We start from the raw sequence: 22,093 nt of genomic DNA, 5'->3' as shown, positions 1-22,093 counted from the left end.
AGCTGGCTGCTTTCTCCACGTCTAAGTGTGGAGAGGCGGCTAGTGTGAATGCATGTGCCGATTTACCCCAGCCGCAGCCTAAGTCCAGTGTTTTGCCTAGTGAGTATGCTCCGCCTGACTGTGCCATTCCTGAGGTTAAGTCCTCAGTTCGGGCTACAGCGCATGCTCCCACACGTAGTGCGAAAAGCCTCTTTGCACAGGTACTTGGACTCCGTGCCATGTCTAAGTCCTGTGTTGTGCCTAGACAGCATGCTGAAGCTGATAGTCTTTTTTTCTGAGACTGTTGTTCATTCTACTGAGCATGCTCAGGCACTTAGTGCATCAGAGGCTAGGTCCGGTAATGAACTCTTTGGCACTGCCCCTGACGTGGCAGGCCCATATAGACCACAGGGCATCAGGTATCCTGATGATGTGGCCAGGCCACTCCGGACTGGCTTGCAGAGGCCCGCACCTATGACTTGTCACCTCATTATTGTTGGTCAGACGATGACTGGTGAGGTGTTTGGGTTGTGGCTGCCATGAGGTCATCATTGAAGTGGCGGTTCCGAATAGGCCGCTGGTTATGGCACTGATGACGTGTCACTCTGCTTTTGTCTCCAGGAGGTACATTGTGGTCCATCATGGGTTGTGGCGGACCCAGGTTATAAAAGGGGCTGGAGCCAACAAGGAGGTGCGCAGTCTTCTATTATGCTGGGAAAGAGCACACCTCCATGTGTTGAACCCATTGCGCCTTTAGGCCAGAAGTAGGCAGGGATAGGGCGTCGGTGCAGGCCGCCGCCACACTTGGTAAAGCAGAACGGTTAAGACCAGCTTCTGTCCTACCTGTCCTGCTAGTGCAGCCCAGTAGCATTAACTGGGCTGCTGCTGCTGATGCGCCTGCTGTCCACAGGTGTGGCCCTTACGCACATGGACAGCGTACCCAATAGCCCCTGTGTTGTTAACAGGGAGTTCCAGGGCTGGGTGTGTGTGTGGACCCTGTGATGCTAACAGGGATCCCAGTCTCCAGATCTGAGTGTCGACTAACTCAGTTCAGGCTACTATTATTTTCAGAGCCACGCAGCTCTGTATTCTCCGCCTAACCTTCGAGTTGCCAACATCTCCTTTTCCATCTGGGAGCATGGTGGACACCGACTGGCGATTGGGATATATACCTTTCTCTTTATTTTCTTCTTTATTTTTTTTATATAGCGCTAACATAGTATATATCACCTTATCCAAATCTGCCAGTCCCCCCGTAACAGATGGTGTTTCTTCAGCAAATGTTTCTGTTGCTTAACCACCAAACCCACGGACACAAACTTTTTTCCCCTTTCCAACACACCAGTTCCCCTTTCCACCAGCATCTGTCCTTTTTCAACTCATTTTGTATATGACCAAATTTGCATCTCTGCCGGGACACCCTACTCAACTCCGTCTCAGCACAGCAGCCAGCCCTCGGTCCCTCAGATGTGGACAAGTAAAAGACCATTTCCTCCTAGCCATGACAAAGCATTGAGATTCCCTCTGTGCAGCACTAGTGTTTAGTGTTAAAGCAGATCTTAGATTGCGTACCACCTTCTGCTGATACTCCTGCCTACGTGCGTCCCTTTCTGTGTCAGGACTTATTTCGCCAAATTTTGTCTTGTACCGGGGATCTAACAGTGTGGCAACCCACTAGTCAGCATTACTTCGAATTCGGACAATCCGAGGGTCATGTTGTAGATAGTGCAGCAAGAAGGCGCTTATGTGTCTTGCGCATCCAGGAGGACCAAGTCCTTGATGTGTTGGTGGCGGAGAGGTGAAAATCATGCCTCCTTCCTCTGCCCTCTCCCCCCAACCTCGCACAACCAAAATGTGAGCAAGCTCTGCCTCATCTACTAAGTCTTCCATGCTTATTGCCAGTTCGTCCTCCATTTCTTCATGGGCTCCTGCACCTTCCTCAACAGTTTTGCTGATACTATGCACCCTTGTTAATCTCTCTCCCCCACCGTCCCATGCCTGCCGCCTTGGTGCTGCTGACCGTCTGGACCTTGTAGATCTTGTTATCCCTTCCGCATATGACTCCTCCTGTACTTCCTCCCCTTCCTCTTGCCCCACCACCTGACTCCGAATAATGTTTAGAGTGTGCTCCAGGATGTAGATGACAGGAATTGTCATGCTGATAATGGCATTGTCAGTGCTAAACATCTTCGTCGACATTTGTAAACTGCGAAGAAGGGTGCATAGGTCCTTGATCTGACACCACTCCAGCAGCGTGATCTGCCCCACCTCTGGATCTAGTTAGCCCGGGCTATACATCATAATGTATTGCAGCAGGGCTCGGCGGTGCTGCCACAGACGCTGCAACATGTACAGATTCAAATTCCTGCATGTCGGCACATTGCATTTTAGGCGGTGAACCGCCAGACCGAAAGACTTCTGGAGCAATGCAAGTTGTTGAGCTGCTGGGTGTGAACGGTGGAAGTGAGCACATAGCGAGCGCGCCCACTGCAGAAGGCCATGTAGGCCAGGATGGTGGTTTAAAAATTGCTGGAGAACCAGGTTCAACACGTGAGCCATACAAGGCACATGTGTCACATTGCCCTGACAAAGGCCCACAGACAGGTTTGCATCATTGTCGCACACGGTTGTTAAGTCACCACCGGAGCCGCTCCATCAATTTGTACTACGGTCGTCAGGTGACACCATTTTCCTTTCGTGCATAGTGCTGATGATGGGAGAGGAGTCAATGCCAGAGGCGCCGGTGGATGCAGGTTCTGCTCACCCACTGGGCTGCGTTACCTTGAGATATGCAGAACCACTGGCTGACAGTAGGTGGTGGGTGTCTCCCAGCTGAAGTACCAGCATTCAGCTACAACCAATGGGAAGACACCACACCCTTTTTTAGGCCCATCCTCTCTGCTGACCACTGCCAGACATAGCTCTGAACCTCTGGTTCCTGTTCCGCCCAGTTCTGTTTTGTGATTTTGTGTGCTTGTTTCCTGACTATGTCTCCTGCCTGCTGTTTATGTACCTCGTTGCCCGACTGCATTTTACCTCTGCTTGTATTCTGATTATGTCCTGGCTGTCCCATTCTGTTCATGTTCCTCAATTCATGGTTTGACCCTGCCTGACTACTACTCTCTCAGACTACAGCCTTCCACAGGTATTGATCACCTTGGGCCCTGTGTAATTCCAAATCCCTGTATAGGGGTGGAAGAGATTCAGGTTCTGGGGGTTCTGCTTGGTGAGTGGCTTCCCTCTAGCCTATCCTTCACAGCCCGTCTGAGTGCGTGCATCCAGGTAGGCGTTACACTGTGCCCTCTGAAGAAGGCCATGTAGGCCGGGATAGTGGTTTAAAAAATGCTGGACAACCAGGTTCAACACGTGAGCCATACAAGGCACGTGTGTCACATTGTCACGGTGAAGGGCTGCACCCAGGTTTGCATCATTGTCGCACCTGGACTTCCCTGGCTGCCGGTTGAGTGGAGACAACTATTGATGAAACTCGGTCTCACTCTCCAGAGGTTACTGTCCACAACTCCTCCGCGGTGTGACTCACATTTCACAGACATTTCAAAGTAAAGTGTCGACCACCTGATGCCATTGAGCACTGCTGCCACCATAGTAAGGAGGTATGTGGGATTCCTTGTGCGCAGTTACAACGCGGGTGGCCTGACCACACAGGGTTTGGGCGGAGTTGGAGGACCCAGACCAGGTTGAGGATGCAGAAGCAGCGTAGGAACTTCTACATACAGAGGAAGGATTGACACACAACTCGTGGGGACGGCAAGACTTGTACAGCAGACCCTTCTCCATGTCTCCCCATTGTAACCCATTAAAAAAGATCCATCGATCATGAAAACAGAGAGGGGGGACACATTAAGAGAAATCCAACATGTTTCAGCTAGTAGAGCCTTATTTAAGGATTCCTTGAATAAGTCTCTACTAGCTGAAACATGTTGGATTTCTCTTAATGTGTCCCCCCTCACTGTTTTCATGATCGATGGATCTTTTTTAATAGAACCTCAATAAATATTTTTAACCTTCTTTGAAGTGCTGGAGATCATACTCTAGATTCCTTGTCTGTGTTCTGCCTGAGGCCAGGGCAGCTCCGTGCACCAACACCGATCCTGACCTGGACTTTAGGAAGGGTGAGCTGAACTACTTTTTCTATTTTCTGTCACAGTAACCCATTTCCCAGTCAGCGACATGTAAAGCCAAAGTCCATGCTTACTGGGCGGAGTATCTGTGGTGAAATGCATCCTGTCACACACAGAGTTTCTCAAAGAAGCGGTGATGTTTTGAGCGACATGCTGGTGTAGCATGGGCATGCCTTTGTTGGAGAAGGAGTGGCGACTGGGCATCGGCTCTTGGGGCACTGCGATGGGCATAAGGTATCAAAAATACTCGGTTAAAAAGGTTGGAAAGGCAGCATTTTGATAGCCAACAGTTTGCAGATGCTGAAAGTGAACCTCAAAGCCATGTCATGTAAAACACAGCAAGGGGACTCCAACCGCAGTCTCCCTCGTTTCCAAAAATTGGGCCACACACACACCACTTGACTGGCATCAGTTGTCCCCCAGTTGCAATCTTACAAAGATGCTTTGCATGAAGCACTCTCAAAAATACACCTGCCTTTCGCCTCCCCTGGATGACACAGGGGAAGAAAAGTCCTCTGTGATCCATGATTTGTTCATCTTGGTTATTTTTTCAAAAGCGAGGGGACTCCAACCACAGTCTCACTCGTTTCCAAAAATTGGGCCACATACACCACTTGACTGGCATCAGTTGTCCCCCAGTTGCAATCTTACAAAGATGCTTTGCATGAAGCACTCTCAAAAATACACCTGCCTTTCGCCTTTCCTGGATTACACAGGGGAAGAAAAGTCCTCTGTGATCCATGACTTGTTCATTTTGGTTCTTTTTTCAAAAGCGAAGGGACTCCAACCACAGTCTCCCTCATTTCCAAAAATTGGGCCACACACACACACCACTTGACTGGCATCAGTTGTCCCCCAGTTGCAATCTTACAAAGATGCTTTGCATGAAGCACTCTCAAAAATACACCTGCCTTTCGCCTCCCCTGGATGACACAGGAGAAGAAAAGTCCTCTGTGATCCATGACTTGTTCATCTTGGTTTTTTTTTCAAAAGCGAGGGGACTCCAGTCACAGTCTCCCTCGTTTCCAAAAATTGGGCCACACACACCACTTGACCGGCATCGGTTGTCCCCCAGTTGCAATCTTACAAAGATGCTTTGCATGAAGCACTCTCAAAAATACACCTGCCTTTCGCCTCCCCTGCATGACACAGGGGAAGAAAAGTCCTCTGTGATCCATGACTTGTTCATCTTGGTCCTTTTTTCAAAAGCGAGGGGACTCCAACCACAGTCTCCCTCATTTCCAAAAATTGGGCCACACACACACCACTTGACTGGCATCAGTTGTCCCCCAGTTGCAATCTTACAAAGATGCTCTGCATGAAGCACTCTCAAAAATACACCTGTCTTTTGCCTCCCCTGGATGACACAGGGGAAGAAAAGTCCTCTGTGATCCATGACTTCTTCATTTTGGTTCATTTTTTAAAAAAAAGGGGGACTCCAACCACAGTCTCCCTCGTTTTCAAAAATTGCGCCACACACACACCACTTGACTGGCATCAGTTGTCACCCATTTTCAATCTTAAAAAGATGCTTTCCATGAAGCACTCTCAAAAATACACCAGCCTTTTGCCTCCCCTGGATCCTCTGTGATGCATGACTTCCTCATCTTGATGAACGTTAGTCTGTCCACATTGTCAGTGGACAGACGTTTACGCTTATCTGTCAGCACACACCCAGCAGCACTGAGGACACGTTCCGAGAGAACGCTGGCTGCAGGACTCGACAAGATCACCAAGGCGTAAGTGGCGACCTCAGGCAATTTATCCAGATTGGAAGCCTAGAATGAGCAAGGCTCAAGTTGCACAGTAATGGCATCGATGTTCACTTGCATATACTCATATATCTGTGTTTTGTCCTCTTTTTCCTCGTCCAGCTGTTTTGTTTTCGCATGAGTATTTGTCCTTGTCACTTTCCCATGTGTTTGTGTTGTCTTGTGAGTTGTTTGTCACCTTTTGCACACCTTTGAAGGTGTTTTCTAGGGGTTTTTATGTGTTTGTGATTACCTCCCATTGTTTTTTATGGGACTCGAGAGGCTCGCCGAACCGAACTCGAACGTGGCCTCCATTCGACGAACCGAACTCGAGCCTCTAGAGGGTGGCTCATCTCTAATAAAGAGGTAGCGTGCGTAGATGCGGAAGTATTTGAGGACCTAAGGCCAGAAGAAAGGCAGTTTGAGGAACCTGATTTACTGTCTCCAGAGGTGGAGGCTGATAATGAGACACAGTTGCCGACAAGGCAGCCTACAATGGATGGAGGATGGAGGATGAGATGGAAGATGAGGTGTTCAATGATCCGACCTTGACCGTTGACTTGCATAGCCAGCACAGCAACACAGAGGAAGATGGATATGTAGCACAAACACAGGCACCAAAGGGTATCGGTTTGCCCAGAGCGAGAACTGGGTCAACTGTTCCAAAGAGCACCCTCACTGTGGCAGAACACCAGGGTACCAAATTTGTGTCTGCGGGTCAAACCACTGCCATGTCACCTGTGCTACATCCTTGACAGTTCCAGGAGGGATTTGTCCGGTCGTTGATTCCTGTATTACTCCCAATTAACCATACCTTGTATAATTAACACACCGACACTGCTTATGACTTGGTTGAATTGGCCACAGCAGCCCTTTATTGCCTATTGTTTACACACTAACACAAGGGGGCACCGTCCAACGGGCGTCCCCAACATTTAACAATAGGTAATACCATAATAATACAGTACGTAATACAATACGTAACCCTGGGTAGGCCCGGTCCAGAAACCACCTTTCACCACCAAAACATGATCCCTGGCCGCAACACACACCGGGCCGGAGATGAGGTATTAATCACCTACGGATCAATACTCCAACCTTGCAGGACCTCATGCCTGCAAGATCCCTGTAACCGGAGCCACTATATCCTACAAGTGACTCCCCAATCAAATAACATTATCCGTTAAACCGCCTCTGGACCAGACCTACCCCCCGCCACAGGACAGGCCACGTGACACCTTGCGTGGCCTGGACCCCCCACACACCAAAAGCTTGCTTCTCTAACCTGCAAGCCGAAACCAACCGTTAAACCCTTCCATCCATCAACTTAAGCTCTGAGCCTCCCATATGCACCAGCCAATGTTACCAGCTCACCTTATTACACCGCACTACCATCATCCTTGGTGACCACACATGCCACCTCAAATCTCTTCGAACCTACCCGTATCCCAATTTAGTCATTCTTTTTTTTTTTTTTTAAATCGCCCTTCAATACGGGCCATGACACCATGGCCACCCCATAACAAGGCCACCACCATGTATCAATCATCCCTGATACTACAACTCGGTACCCAAAACAACGTACAGGAATCCACCTCATTCCTTTCTACACCATCCTACTTATAAGCCAGTACCACCCCGTAGTACTAAACAACTTTTAAGTAACCCTGTCTCCTCCTCAACAGGGACCCAGCCACATCACTGGCTCCCTCTGACGGCCACTCAGGCACACCCCGACACACCGTGCCACAAGCTCCCAAACCATGCCTGGATCACTGCCATGCCCCACCGACATTAGTTAAACCAATTAATTGCAACACTGACAGTACCATCGGCCTACCCATTACTGACCAAATAAACTGCCGTACCCTCACCCCGCCCCTCCTCCTGTCTCCAGCTGAATTCAACTGCAACTGGGGTTAATATATTCCAAACAGGATCACACTTACACTGCCTACTTAACTGGGTCACCTCGTACCCTGAACCAGGTCCCCCCCCCCCCGGGAAACGGCTAAAGTGACCCCCACTTGGCAATAATTCCGATCCATAACCTCCAAATTTCCCGAAAAGTCGTCCTAGCAGCCTAACCAAGAGGCGAGGGGATAAACTGCCCTCGGCCTTCCCCCAGACTCATAACACATGCATTAGACATACCACTCCCTAGAGCAATAAATCACTACCGGTCTCCCCCGACCGATGTAGCCCGTCATCCAAACCCTCTGAAAACAACAAGGCTCAATCTGCCATAGCCAGAAAAGTTCCAAGACCTTCCCACGTACCACCACACTATTGGACAACCATCATCCGAATTTGGGCCCCTTTAACTTTCCAGGAAGCCCACCCGGCCTAACGGAACCATGTCCACCAAAGTTAACACGCCTACAAAACCACCACACAATCACAACCCTCGCCCTGCACCCATGGCTGAGGCAAAGATGCCGAAGCATTACTTTCAATCCCCAAGGTCCCCAACAACCTCTTCAAACAATAATTTGCGTCCCACTTCCTTCCGCAAACCACACCAACGACAAGTTGCCTGCACTACAAAGTACACCGTAAAATTGCCCCCCCACCACTATCCTGATTGACTCCATACGCAACTATGGGCATCAGGAGACACAAACTTTCCAAACACCATGTCCAAACATATTGTTCCTAAAGGAAACCTTGTAACACACAACCTCCTGCGAGCCCTCAAATCAGAGGTCCAAACCCAACTTGCATCGCCCCTCATCTTCACGGGTATACGAGGAATGCCATCATTCCATCTGCAGCCCCCCATTGCTGATTACCGAGTTCACCAGCAACCGCCCAAAGCTGCCCACCACCTACAGGAACCCCAATTCAGGCCCGCCGGGCCCTCAGTCCCCCCAGCACCAAACTCCATAATGGGATAACAAGAGAACTAACCACGAAGTATCCACTAGGCTACCATCCACCAACTTAATCCATCCAGCTCCCAGGACCAAGCCATACTGCCCTCGAACTAACGAAACCCAAAACCGTACCAAACACGCCGCACCCAAGATGCGGTACCAAACCCACAAGAAAAACCATGACAACAACCAACGCCTCACCAGCTCCCACATTTCTGCTCTCCTTACTCCACTTATCCACAGCAACCCTAAGGCCATACCAGAGCCCTGCCCTCACACTCATCACTCACAAAATGCCACAAAAACTCCCCACACACTCCGAACTGCGGGACCCCTTTACCTATTTACCTCGGCCAGCGTAATCCAACCAATATGAACTACCATGCAGAATAAGATTCCTCATAAAACCCGACCAATGAACCTTCATATAAATGCTCCGTCTCCCCTGCTTGCGCAAGCCGCGATCATTAGCACCCATAACCAATCCTCAATGACCTAAAATTGCATCCCCCACCCTGAACTGTGACCACCGGCCTGACGCCACATGCACCCCCATGGCTATACCGCCATGGCACCACATCGTCCCTAACTCTGGCCCGGCCTCCACTACATGACCCAAACCCCTCGGGGACCATGTCTCTCACCCAACTGCAGCTCATCATCCCCCCGGAACCGCCGCCCCATTGTCCTCTGCCATCCATCTGTCCAAATGTTGCTGACATCCTGATGTCCTGCTCCCTACCCGCCATCGTTCACTTCCATCTTGCATCCGTGAGGCAGCTCTGCCGCGCCTCCCCCACCACGGCCACCCATGCAAGCCGCCGGGTGGGCATAGTTGTCTCCTGCTCCGTTGCTTGTCCCGCGGTGACAGCCCCAGGAGACCGTCCTGTCCCCCGTGCCACCACCCCGGGTCTCGACGTCTTGCGACTGTGCCCCTCCTCCTCGCCGATTGCCAGGGGGGGTGGATCCACACCTGACCTCACTGACGCCCGGCTCTGGACCGCAGCCGTCGCCATCCCCGGCCCTCCAGGGCCACCGCAGGCCTCCTGTCGCCGGGTCCTCCCCCCCAAGGGAGACCGCTGCTACCGGGAGGCTGCACGATCGATGTATGTGACCGGGCAGTCCCTCAGAGCTCCCGCCGTCAGGCTCACTCACCGCCACCAGGGACCGGCATGCCCGATCTTCTCCTGGCACCTGATCTCCTGCCGTTTGCAGCCCCGCGGCCCCCACGCCGACTGCGAGGGGTTCTGCTGGCCTCACTCTGCCGCCGGATGCGCTCCCAGCCAGGAGCCACCACAGTCACTCCTACTCCAGCCGGAGGCCCGGGACCGGAAGTAGGCCCCCATGTTGGCCACTCCCACCTCCCGGCCGTCGCGGCCAGAATGCAGATTCTTCCCACCGGCCGGAGCAGTGCCAGATGCTGCTACTGCTCGGCCCGTCGCGGAGGGTCCCCGGAGGGTCTCTGACATCACCTCCTCCCCCCCGAGCCCGGGGAATACCTGCGGGGGGGCCCGTGACCGCCGCCCGCTGCTACTGGGGGAGCGAGGGGAAGGCGCCAACGGGTAACCCCGGCAGCCCTGATGTGGGACTGCACTGCCAGGGGTCCGTGCGCCGCTACCGCTGATCACCTGGAGGTCCTCTCTGCAATCCCTGTCCTGTTCAAGCTGTCCAAGTTGCAGATCTGCAATGTCCGGATCCATCAGGCTGGATATATCAAAAAACTGACCCGCACATCCAACAAATGTGAACAGGTGCTAACTGAAAAAAACATAGTAACTATAAATGCAAACAGTTGCACACTGAAAAAGCCAAAAATGTACTAGGGAAAATATGGCACTGCATTACTGCAAAAGAGAGATATTTAGTTTATGTATTGGCCAATGCATGTAAGCCCAGAAACCAAACGGCAAGGTATATCTCTGTATTCCGGGAACCTAACTTAAATGCCACTATCTAGGTTAAAAACAACCATATCTGGGAAAAATGCCACTATTTGGACTGCAAACCTCCATGTATGGGCAGCTAGGCTCCTGCTATAATGGTTATGAACAGCCAGGTCTTAGGGCGGAGTGCCCAGTCAAAAAGAGACTCACTAGAAATATCAAAAAACTGACCCGCACATCCAACAAATGTGAACAGGTGCTAACTGAAAAAACATAGTAACTATAAATGCAAACAGTTGCACACTGAAAAAGCCAAAAATGTACTAGGGAAAATATGGCACTGCATTACTGCAAAAGAGAGATATTTAGTTTATGTATTGGCCAATGCATGTAAGCCCGGAAACCAAACGGCAAGGTATATCTCTGTATTCCGGGAACCTAACTTAAATGCCACTATCTAGGTTAAAAACATCCATATCTGGGAAAAATGCCACTATTTGGACTGCAAAACTCCATGTATGGGCAGCTAGGCTCCTGCTATAATGGTTATGAACAGCCAGGTCTTAGGGCGGAGTGCCCAGTCAGAAAGAGACTCACTAGAAATATCAAAAAACTGACCCGCACATCCAACAAATGTGAACAGGTGCTAACTGAAAAAACATAGTAACTATAAATGCAAACAGTTGCACACTGAAAAAGCCAAAAATGTACTAGGGAAAATATGGCACTGCATTACTGCAAAAGAGAGATATTTAGTTTATGTATTGGCCAATGCATGTAAGCCCGGAAACCAAACGGCAAGTTATATCTCTGTATTCCTCCCACCATAATCCCCTCCCTAACCAATCATCATCTTCTTCCACCTTCCTATGATATCACCATTAACCCCATCAACTCCCTACCCTCCAGACTGTCATGTCGCCCCTACACCCTATGGGTTCCATGGCTTTCTTTACAATCTGCTGTCTAGGAAGCAGGCATTCATACATCCTGCCCACGAGCTGCAATTACACAGACACAGCAAACATCAACCACATTCATTTCCTTGTCCCAGCAAAACATCCAGGTGTCCATGCCAGAGATCTTACAAAGGAAGCATAAATACCCAGTCACGCACCCACAGGCACAAAACTTAAACTTGCACATTGCTAAATTGCTAGCCGTGGAGATGTTGCCATGTAGGCTTGTGGGAACACAGTCTTCTGTGATCTCTTGGCTGTAGCTGCCCCATTCACAGACTAAAAAACTCTTTTTTATAAAGAAATAGAATTTAATTACAGAAGCGACAAAAATACAAAACACTTCCACAGTTACAACTCAAAAACCTAATAGAAAATGTGCCAACAACACAATAGAAACTTGTATCCCCCCTTATTTTATTGTTCTATATAATTCCCTATTCATTCAAAAACCATATTGTAATAGTTATATTCCCCTACTAAAGGAGTCTTGAGCGTTTAAGGTTTATATAATCCTACAGGTACTTATCAACAACTAATGAGTGGGACCTTAATGATATTCAATATAAATCAAGCAATGTAAATAAACCCCTAATCAGTCCAATGGTCAAGAGTCCTAAAGTCAAGGTCCCTAAGGGCATCACCATAACATATCCCCTGATTTTTCACACTGGGGTGTAAATCTAAAATTTCTGATGAACACCATATAGAAGAGGAGGTTGTACAGATGACAACCTGCATACCCCTAGTCGACCCAACGCGTTTCCCCTCCCAACAAGAGGTTCTTCAGGGGTCGTTTGTAAACAGAATGAATCAATATACAATAGTGAATATACTACACAAAATATCCTCTAGCTATATCACAAAGATGAATATGGTTTATACAATATCCTCTACCTATATCATATCTTCATGGTCCAAAGGTGTCAGGTAATGCAGAATTTCATAGAATACATGTAGAGGTGTCAAAGAACAGCTCATCTGATTCTTCTTATCTTGTATGGCACCTCGCCCAAAGCAAAGCTGCTAGTCCAGAATAGACCACGATGTCACCTGTAAAATTAAAAATCATCCTGTCAACCTAGAGTTATCAAGTCTGGTTGCAGACACCTTCAAAGAGAATCACTGCATGATGGACCATGGCACTCCATATAGAATATAACTACCCAAACGCCAGAGGGTACAGACAAAATTACATATCAAATGCCATCACCTCAGGAAAAAGAACACCAAAGCTATGCCTATTTATGACATGTCCATTCATAGTATCGTACTCCTTGTTACAAAACTCTGACAGTGCAGAAGATTAACTAAGGTCCTATAGAAAGAACATTCCAATTAGAATTATACTGATCGAACGCCAAATAAAATTATGCGTTCAGTTATATACCATACCCCTTCAGGAGACAGATATTGATTGTGTGAGGTCCAATGAACTCTTACAACCGCATACTAAAAAATACCAAAAGGTCCCATAAATACCACATAAAGTTATGTTAAATTGGAGCTGGGAAATCAATATGTCAAGTTTTACTCACGTATTTGCAGCCTGTATACCGGGCTCCCTATGATAACTGGAGCGTTCCCGGTCAGATGGTCTCCACTGTCTCTGCAGACTCACTATTAGGTTTTTGAGTTGTAACTGTGGAAGTGTTTTGTATTTTTGTTGCTTCTGTAATTAAATTCTATTTCTTTATAAAAAAGGAGTTCTTTAGTCTGTGAATCGATTTATAGTCCTCCTTAAATCAGTTATTTTGTGAAAGTGTTGTTAACTATCCGATGGTAGGATTCCTTTCTGGACCAATTGATAGAGATCAATGGGCCAGGGATACTTTAGAGGCCTTCTCAGGGACAGATCAGGATTTAGGAACAGAAAGTCGTTCTAGTGCGAAAAATCTTTTTGCTGAATTGACTAAATGTTATAAAGATAACATCAGAAGCTGGTGGGAACTAAAGTCATTAGAAAACTATGTAAGGCTATGTGCGCACGTTGCGTACTGTCCCTGCAGAAATTTCTGCAGTGATTTGAACAGCACATGTGTGTGATGCCCTGGACTAGCCAGGTTGTCACAGACATAACACCACACACACCCCTTCCCCTGGATAGTCACACCAGTCAAACAAAAACCCTTGTTGCCTCCCTCCAGGGCCTGATGTCCACACCAGGTGGGGCGGAGCCAAGCGGTTGGCCCCACCCACCAAGGAGTTCACAGGCCTGGAGGCGGGAAAAGTAGTGAGTTCAGTTTTGGAGGTGAAAGTGAGTGAGAGGACGAAAACTGCTAGTGTCTGGGTCGGAGCCCAGGCATTGACAGCAAGGATGGCAGACGGTGGTGGCCGTCTGCAGGAGTTAGTGGATCTCTTCGGACCCGTAGGACCGGGGTCGGGCGGTGGCCCGCCGGTACCAAACCGGGGAGTGGAGTGCAGCTAAGCACACAGGCAGGGCCATTGGACCCCGACCAGGCTTGGAGCCGCCGACAACGGTCAAATCCGAGTGTGACCGGAACCCCAGGGGTTTCCTAACAACCAAGACCCGACAGAAGGCAACAGTCCACACCGTGAGGATACACAGCCACCGCCATAGGCTAGAGATCCAAGGGCCAGAGCCTGCGGGCAAAACGGGCTCCTTCGGTACCAATACGCCGGGGAGCGGACTATCAGTGGGCAACCACAGGAGTCAGAACATTCTAACAAGGTGCAGGGAAAGATAGCCACCATCACCCTGTCCGGGGAGAGCACAAACACAGCAGCCGGCTGCAGGACCCGTCCATCCGGCCGTTTGGTTTACCTGAGACTCTGTCATTGACTACCTGAGTGAGTACACCAGTGCCATCCGGCATCGCGCCGCGCTGCCCCTGCAACCCTGCACCCCGGCCATCCAGCCTCCCCGTATCACCATCCGGGCCCCAGGATCACCAACCCCTACGCACGGAGGGGACAACATCCTAGCTGCTCCCTACCATCTCTCCCGGGATCCCCGTCACCAGCACCGGTGGTGCCCATAATCACCACGACCCGTGGGTGGCATCATGAACTATCTCCCAAAAAAAACCACCCCCTTATCACTCGTGGGCGAGGAGCGCTGCTCAAGTCCCCGGGTCCGGCCCACCGCTCGAGCCACCAAGCAGCAGCAGCGGACCCGAGCGTAGCGAGCGCGTCCCCTCTGCCCGCGACAACTTGGCGTCTACGAACAGGATTAGAACCAATCTACCTACCGGTAGAAGTGCGCCTTGTAGTCCCCGCCGGCGGCGTACGGCCGAAAAATTTTAAGTGCTGCCATCTTGGGCATGAAGATTTCCCGCTCGAGCGTCTTCCCAGAGCAGGGAAGGCGCAAAAGTGAAGCCCCACCCCCAAAGAGGAAGTGCTAGAAAGAACAAAGGGGGGGCGGGTGAAGGCCTGCCTCATATAACCGAGGGTAAAAAGAGCAGGGACGCCAGGACTCTGCGATACATCTGGTTCCTGGAAGCACACGCGCCAGTATGTTTACCCCATCTGAGAGCCCCGAGTCCCCAGAGCCTGCGCCCGGGACAGTGGCGTGGCTGAATGCCCAAGTGATGTTGCTGTGCTGTTGCAACCGGGCCCAGGTGCGTGACCTGCTGGATCGCTGGACCGCTGAACTGGAGGAGCTGGCTGTGGTTGTGCGGGCGCATGAAAGAGGCCATGCTAGAGGAGCAGGTGAGTGACCCACGCCCTTATGTCCCCAAGGGACCGGCCGCTGCAGCTGAAGGACCCGGTCTACCCCCGGCCCCTGCAGGGCCCGCTCCATCGCCCATGCTGGCCGCCCCTACTGCCCCGCTCAGCCCACCGCTCCCGATGGGGATGGCGGAGTCCGCGCTGACGCCCCGCCAGGGCCCGGAGGCCCGAGAGGACGCTGGCCAAACAAATGCTGGAGCGGTTGACGCAGAAGAACCAATGGCGGTCCTCCGTGCACCGACCGATGACGAATCGCCTGCCACTGAGGAGCCACAGGTCTGGGCTCAGTTAGAAACCGTATCTGTCCTGTCGGATCCCGCCATCAGCCCCTGGAGTCAGATGACAGCGTCTCAGGGGCTGACACAGAGCCTGTCTCAGAGGAAGAAGGAGTCTTCGGCTTGTATAATATGGAGGCTACCTACATCCCTCGGAGTGGAAACAATAGATGCCGGGCGGCCATTCCCCGACGCGCCTGCCACGTGCTGGAGGGGCTAGAGCCTGCAGTTCTTCGCTTAGAGCAGAGCGAGGAGTACGGAAATGAGCAATAATGGCAGCAGTCAACCGTTGCAACCCAGTTGTCCCCGTTGGGACCCTCAGTACTTTGTTTCTGTTTCTAAATAGTTGAATGAATACTAATTAATCCGAAGACTTACCTGATTACCGTCCGGGAAGGAGAAAGTTGTCCCCGTTGGGACCATCAGTATGTTTACTCCGAAACAGCACACATGAGAGACTACTCATGAACAAGGCCGAGAACTTGCAGGCTAACCACGAACTTGTGGCCTTGTAAATAAGTTGTTGGCTGTAGTCCATTGCCGCCTCCGGAGAGGCAGATTGGAGGGAGGACCCGCAGCAGAGTAGGCTGCAGTCCGGCCACCACCAGGACCGGTGGCCATCCTCCGGGGGTCAGGGGCCCCCCCTGGACGTGACAGCCGGGTGCGAGATACCGTACCCGTTCCCGCTTGGGTGACCTGGAACCGAGTTCCTGCTTCCGGACTGAGGAAGAGGGGTGCTGCCCGTTTCTTAGGGGCAGCATCAAGGTTTAGGTTACTTGGGTGGGGAAGCGGATGAACATGAACCCGTCCGTTATTATTAAAAATTTTTGTATATGTTTTGCAACGTTAAAGTGCCATGCCCCCCGTAAGGGAAGAACTAAAAATATGCTTGTGTTAAATGTTTTACATGTTAAATTATATGTTGCAGAAAAAAAAAATCTCCCAAAACAAACCACCCCCTTTTCACTCGTGGGCGAGGAGCGCTGCTCGAGTCCCCGAGTCCGGCCCACCACTCAAGCCACCGAGCAGCAGCAGCGGACCCGAGTGTAGCGAGCGTGTCCCCTCCGCCCGCGACATGTGCGCTTCAAATCGCTGCAGAAACAGTCCATAATGAAAAAAAAAAGCCAATTTCATGCGCTCTGACTGCAGCCCCTCCCATAGACAGAGCAGGAGGTGCATGCACAGCGCAGGAAAGAAGTGACATGTCACTTCTTAGAACGCGCGCTTCGGGCAGCAGCCGAAGCGCTACGCTCTAATACGCCATGTACGCACGGCTCCTGCATAATCTTCATAGATTATGCAGGGGACGCAGGACGCATGCAGTTACACTGCGGCGCAGATCGCAGCATAACTGCATGCAATTACGCAACGTGCGCACATAGCCTAAAACACAGGATAGTACCGAGGGGTTTGAGATTGAGAGTTATCCCTGCAAAGAGGGCATGTACTCCACATTTGCTAGCAAAGTGGGAGAAAGAAATCACAGAAAGCTCGATCCGATTAATGACATTACTAATAGCAGAAGAGCAGACAACATTTGAGAGTATTTCGAAAAATCAGAGTTAGGCTGCTTTCACACTACGTTTTTTTAACATGCGTCATGAACGTTTTTTTGCTGTAAAAGCGGATCCTGCTTTTACAGCAAAACAAGCATGCTAACGCATGTGTTATTTTGCAGGATCCTGTCACTGGATGTTTAGGGGCGGGCATTGGAGTCATGTGATCGGGAGTGAGGGGAACTAAACGTGCCAGACTGGGAGCCGGCTTCTTACAACTGCGGAGGTTCGTAACCAAGGTAAACATCGGGTAACTTGCTTGGATACCCGATATTTATCTTGGTTACGAGCGTCTGTACACGTAACCAACGTAAACATCGGGTAACTAAGAGAAGTGGTTACCCGATATTTACCTTGGTTACGAGTGTCCGCAGCTCTAAGGTGGGAGAGAGAGACAGGAGAGGGAGGGGGAGAGACAGAGAGAGAGAGGGAGGAATGAGAGGGTGGAGGGAGAGGGTGAGAGAGGGAGGAGAGAGAGGGACTGATCACCCGAGACTGGTTTCTGTGCATGCTCAGTAGAGCAAGCAGGATCCTGTCTATCAGCATGCCAGCGTTCACATGCGTTTGCATGCTGTTTAGTCAGGATCCAGCAATTTGCAGTATTTGGGCGCAGCTCAAAAACGCTACAAGTAGCGTTTTTGAAAAATGTTAAAAAACTGCAAGTCGCTGGATCCTCACTATAACGCACGCAAACGCAGGTGAACGCATGTTAACGCGAGTCCATTGCAAATGCATTGAAATGAAAACGCATTTGTACTGGATCCGCTTTTGCGTTAAAAAAACGTTCATGACGGATGTTAAAAAAAATGTAGTGTGAAAGCAGCCTTAACAAGTGAGACCTTGAAATTAAAGAGTGATCCCGACTTTAGTAGGAAAGAAGCTACCATACAATTTACTATTGAAAAGTTGCAATCTTCTCTGAGAGATAGGAAACAAAAACAGTTCAGTAAAGATCTTAGTGATTTTAAGGAGAAAAGAGCTTATCCGTTTCTAGGGGAGAACACTAGAGAGGCACACGTTGATGTTTCTTCCTCAGATATAGATACATCAGATTCCAAGAGGAATCCCCCTTCAGCTGCGAACACGCACTAATCCCCCTGTGTCTACAATTTATGAGCCTAAAGCGGGCTTTACACACTACAACAAATCTAATGATGTGTCGGCGGGGTCACGTCGTAAGTGACGCACATCCGGCATCGTTAGTGTTGTTGTAGCATGTGACAGCTACGTGCGATGGCGATTGAATGTAAAACCGCTCAACGCATACACGTCGTTCAAAACCTAAAAATTGGCTCCCGCCGGCTATGCGGAAGGAAGGAGGTGGGCGGGATGTTTACATCCCGCTCATCTCTGCCCCTCCGCTTCTATTGGCCGGCTGCCGTGTGAGATCGCTGTGACGCCGAACGTCCCTCCCACTCCCACATATTCGCCGCCCACATCGAGGTCATATGGAAGGGTAAGTACGTGTGAAAGCAATTAATCGTTTCTGCGACACGGTCAACAAATTGAACGTGTTGCACATACGATGGGGATTTGTCACATCGCATACGATATCATATGCAGAATTGAAAGGTGTAAAGCAGGCTTTAGACACAAAGACAAGGAAAAGGTAAATGGGGAAGAGGACGAACACAATGGAATTCTGGGGCATCGTCGTCTTCCTCATTCAGTACTCCATCTTTTCTGGAGCAAAGGAGACCCCTGTATGAGAAATTGTCCCATACAGCAAGCAAAGAGCTAACAAGAGATAGCAGGATCATTAATTGACCCTTAATCAACTAACGACAGCAGAGATTGAGGTCTTGAATAAAGGTTTATCCTTTGTTCCAACCAATAGGTATGACAGTTTTGAATGGACCAAAGACAATTTATTTATTTTGCAGAAAACTCAAATGAAAACGTTTTTTTAGACTACACAATATGAAGGAATGTGAAGCATTTGGAATCTCGGAGGAAGATCTCCCTGGTATGAGAGTCCTTAATGACCAGTTAGAAGAAAACATGAGAGTAAGTGGAGAGGGACCCTTTACCGATTTGAGGCCTAGGAGTACACGGATGCCACCTGTGACTGACACTTCAAGTGTCGATATATTTTTGGAATTAGTCACAAAAGACCTAGAAAAGCTGAATCCTAATAATAAGCGACATAATAACTTGACTTTGGATGAACGGAGGATTCTAGATGGTCTTTTGCAGAATAAGAATCTTATTTTGAAACCATCTGATAAAGGTGGCAACCTAGTTATTCTTAGCCATGCCTTATATAAAATATGTGTACTGACTTACTGAGCGACCAGATGATGTATGTCATTCTTCCTAATGATCAAACCAGTACTTTCAAAAAAGATCTAGACTATATGTTGAGGATAGCCCTGGAAAAGAAACTCATATCAAAGAACGAGAAAGATTTTATGAATACCCTGCGTCCAGTTGTCCCAGTGTTTTATTGTCTACCTAAGGTACACAAAGGGTTCGACCCCCTAAAGGGGCATCCAATAGTATCCGGAGTAGACTCCCTGTGGCCTGAGCTCAATGGAGTAGGACGTGTGGTGCTTGACCTCCTGAGCTGAAGTATTAAGCGACGGGTTTCTGGCAATTATTTACATGCCAGAACCCACCTAAGCATTTATAGGGACCACTGGAATATAGTGGCTCATTAAGAGAGGAGATCTCTCTCCTGAAAATCTTATTACCAGTGACTTATCTTTTGAATCTGTGGGGCTTGGTGGATCTGGAGCTATGCTGAAGCCTACCTCATAGTAGGACAGCTTCCTTCACTTATAGTGTAAATCCCGCAAAAGAGGCTGTCATTTTGGGCCCGCTGCTTGATTTCCTTCAGATCTGGTGTCTGTGATCCTAAGCCATTGCCTGTTGCAGTTTGAGTGAAGAGAATAGATGCTGCGCAAGACACTGTGATTGCCTGCCATTTTGTGAGAGGAAAGTGTTGCGGACGGGGGCCAGACCACTGCAGGGGCTGCTCGGATCCGGTTCGTTGCTGTGGCTCGAGTGGTAGCCGGACCCGGGCTTGTGTGATCGTCCGTCCTCACAACCGTAGAAAGGGGGTATTTACAGGGGAAAAGTTTGTCAGTGACGCCACCCGTGGGTTGCGGTGAGAGTTGGTAGCACCGCCGCTGCCTGGATATGGGACGCCCGGGGCTGATGGAGTGGGGCAGCAGGATGGTATCCCCTCCACGGGTAGGGGAGGTGTTGTCCCTGGGCTCATGTGTACGGGAAAGGATGCTGCGGAGAGTGTCATGCAAGGGTGGACCGACCCAGAATGGTTTACTCACAGTTCCAAAGGATTTCACACAGAGTCCAGTGGTAAACCAAATTGCCAGTGAATGCTAACCTCCGGCGGGTGTATTCGGGTCCCACACCCTGGTACAGCAAACGGGTCCCTTCCTCCTGCACTCAGTGTTTGTGTCTTCAACAGGACAACTCCGCTTGAAATGGGGAAGTCCACTCCCGGTAACTTTGTATGCTGGGAGCTGTGGCCCGTGAAATCTGACCCGTGGGATCTCTGTGGGTTCTGGCGGACACCCTATCCCCCGCATTGGGCTTCCGTTTCGCTCTCACGTGTTCCCTCCCCTGACACCTTAGGACCCCTAGGTCGGCACTCCCATCCGTCTGGTCCCGCCCACTGGTGTGTCCCTATTGTCATGGGGGGTGACTAGGCTTTGCTGGCTGGTGTTATGTATCTGGGTGTGGGTTTGTGTTGGTAGGCCAAGGAGGAGGGAGTCCTGCACCTGGAAGATCTGTGCAGTCTCTATGACAACCTGGTTTTGGCGGGGGGGTCACAAAAGAGTCTTTTCGTCTTCCCTGCAGAGCAAAGCTAGTTCCTGCTGATCATAGCAGTCACTGTTTCAGTAAGTTGTGGAGGACTTTCTTCCTGGTCTCTATTTCTTCATACTTGTATTTCAGTCAGAAGCTTCTCAGTGCAGAGGGATCAATGCTGCTGTGAGATCAACAGGGCACCTCGTTGCATAGCAACCAGTAATAAAGAAATCTCAGACCAAGTTACAATACAGCAAAAGGGGATTCTCCCTTTTCTCTGTTTCTCATCCCTGCCTGGGATAATTTATTGAAGATTAAACCAGGTTATCTGATCTGGTGGTGGTGTGTGCACATATAAGGAGCTGAAGACAAGTATAAACTGTTATTATCGACACTTGGACTTGGATTATCTAAATCTTAATATCTCATGATGATTCCCCATAGACAAAACAGGGAGAAAAAAATGTTACAAAGGCAACTGCAGACACTGACTCAGGTATCAAATCCAAACAACCACAACAGGGAAAACCCCCAAACGATACTTCCCTGGATGATGCTTCTCTACCTGCATCCCAATTTTCTAGTCAAAAGAGGAAAGAATTAGACAAAAAAAACTCGCAATGAAGACCGAATGGAGTATATTGCTGAGGAAGACTCAGAGTCTGAGGATAAATCTCCGGAAGCACAACGGCCAAGATTGGAGTTTGAGACGGGAATAGAGATAGGATATCCTAAGTAAAAAAATAATCTGAATCAAAGTCAACATCTAAAGGAAAAGGTAGAGAAAATAAAGAAAAAAAAATTACGCAAATTGCTTACTTCCTTTAGAGCAGGGGTGGGGAACCTCCGGCCCGCGGGCCGCATGCGGCCCGCCATGACCTTTTATATGGCCCCCGGGCAGATTCCCGGGGGAGGCAGTGCTCGTGCTGTCACTGCGGTCTTGCTGCCGCCGGCCCTTTAAATCCACACATTGCTGTTTGTGCTGCAATGTGTTCTCCCGTCGGCCAGTGCCAATTATGGGCGGGTCCACAGCAGCCTCACAGCTTCCAGCCTTGTGTGTCCACCCCCTGGCCTCCGGAGATCAGTGTCTGCCTTCTCCTTCTGATGCAGTGTGTCCGGCTCCTGCACTCCGGTGATGTGAATGCAATGCTGCTGTGAGTCCAGGGCCGACCCTCTGCTGCTATGTGCCTTGCTCAATGCTTTGTGCC

Source organism: Anomaloglossus baeobatrachus, chromosome 10 (genome assembly GCF_048569485.1).
Source record: "Anomaloglossus baeobatrachus isolate aAnoBae1 chromosome 10, aAnoBae1.hap1, whole genome shotgun sequence".
In the NCBI taxonomy this organism is placed as follows: domain Eukaryota; kingdom Metazoa; phylum Chordata; class Amphibia; order Anura; family Aromobatidae; genus Anomaloglossus; species Anomaloglossus baeobatrachus.
The sequence above is the reverse complement of the archived record's forward strand: the minus strand, read 5'-3'. Positions refer to the sequence as shown.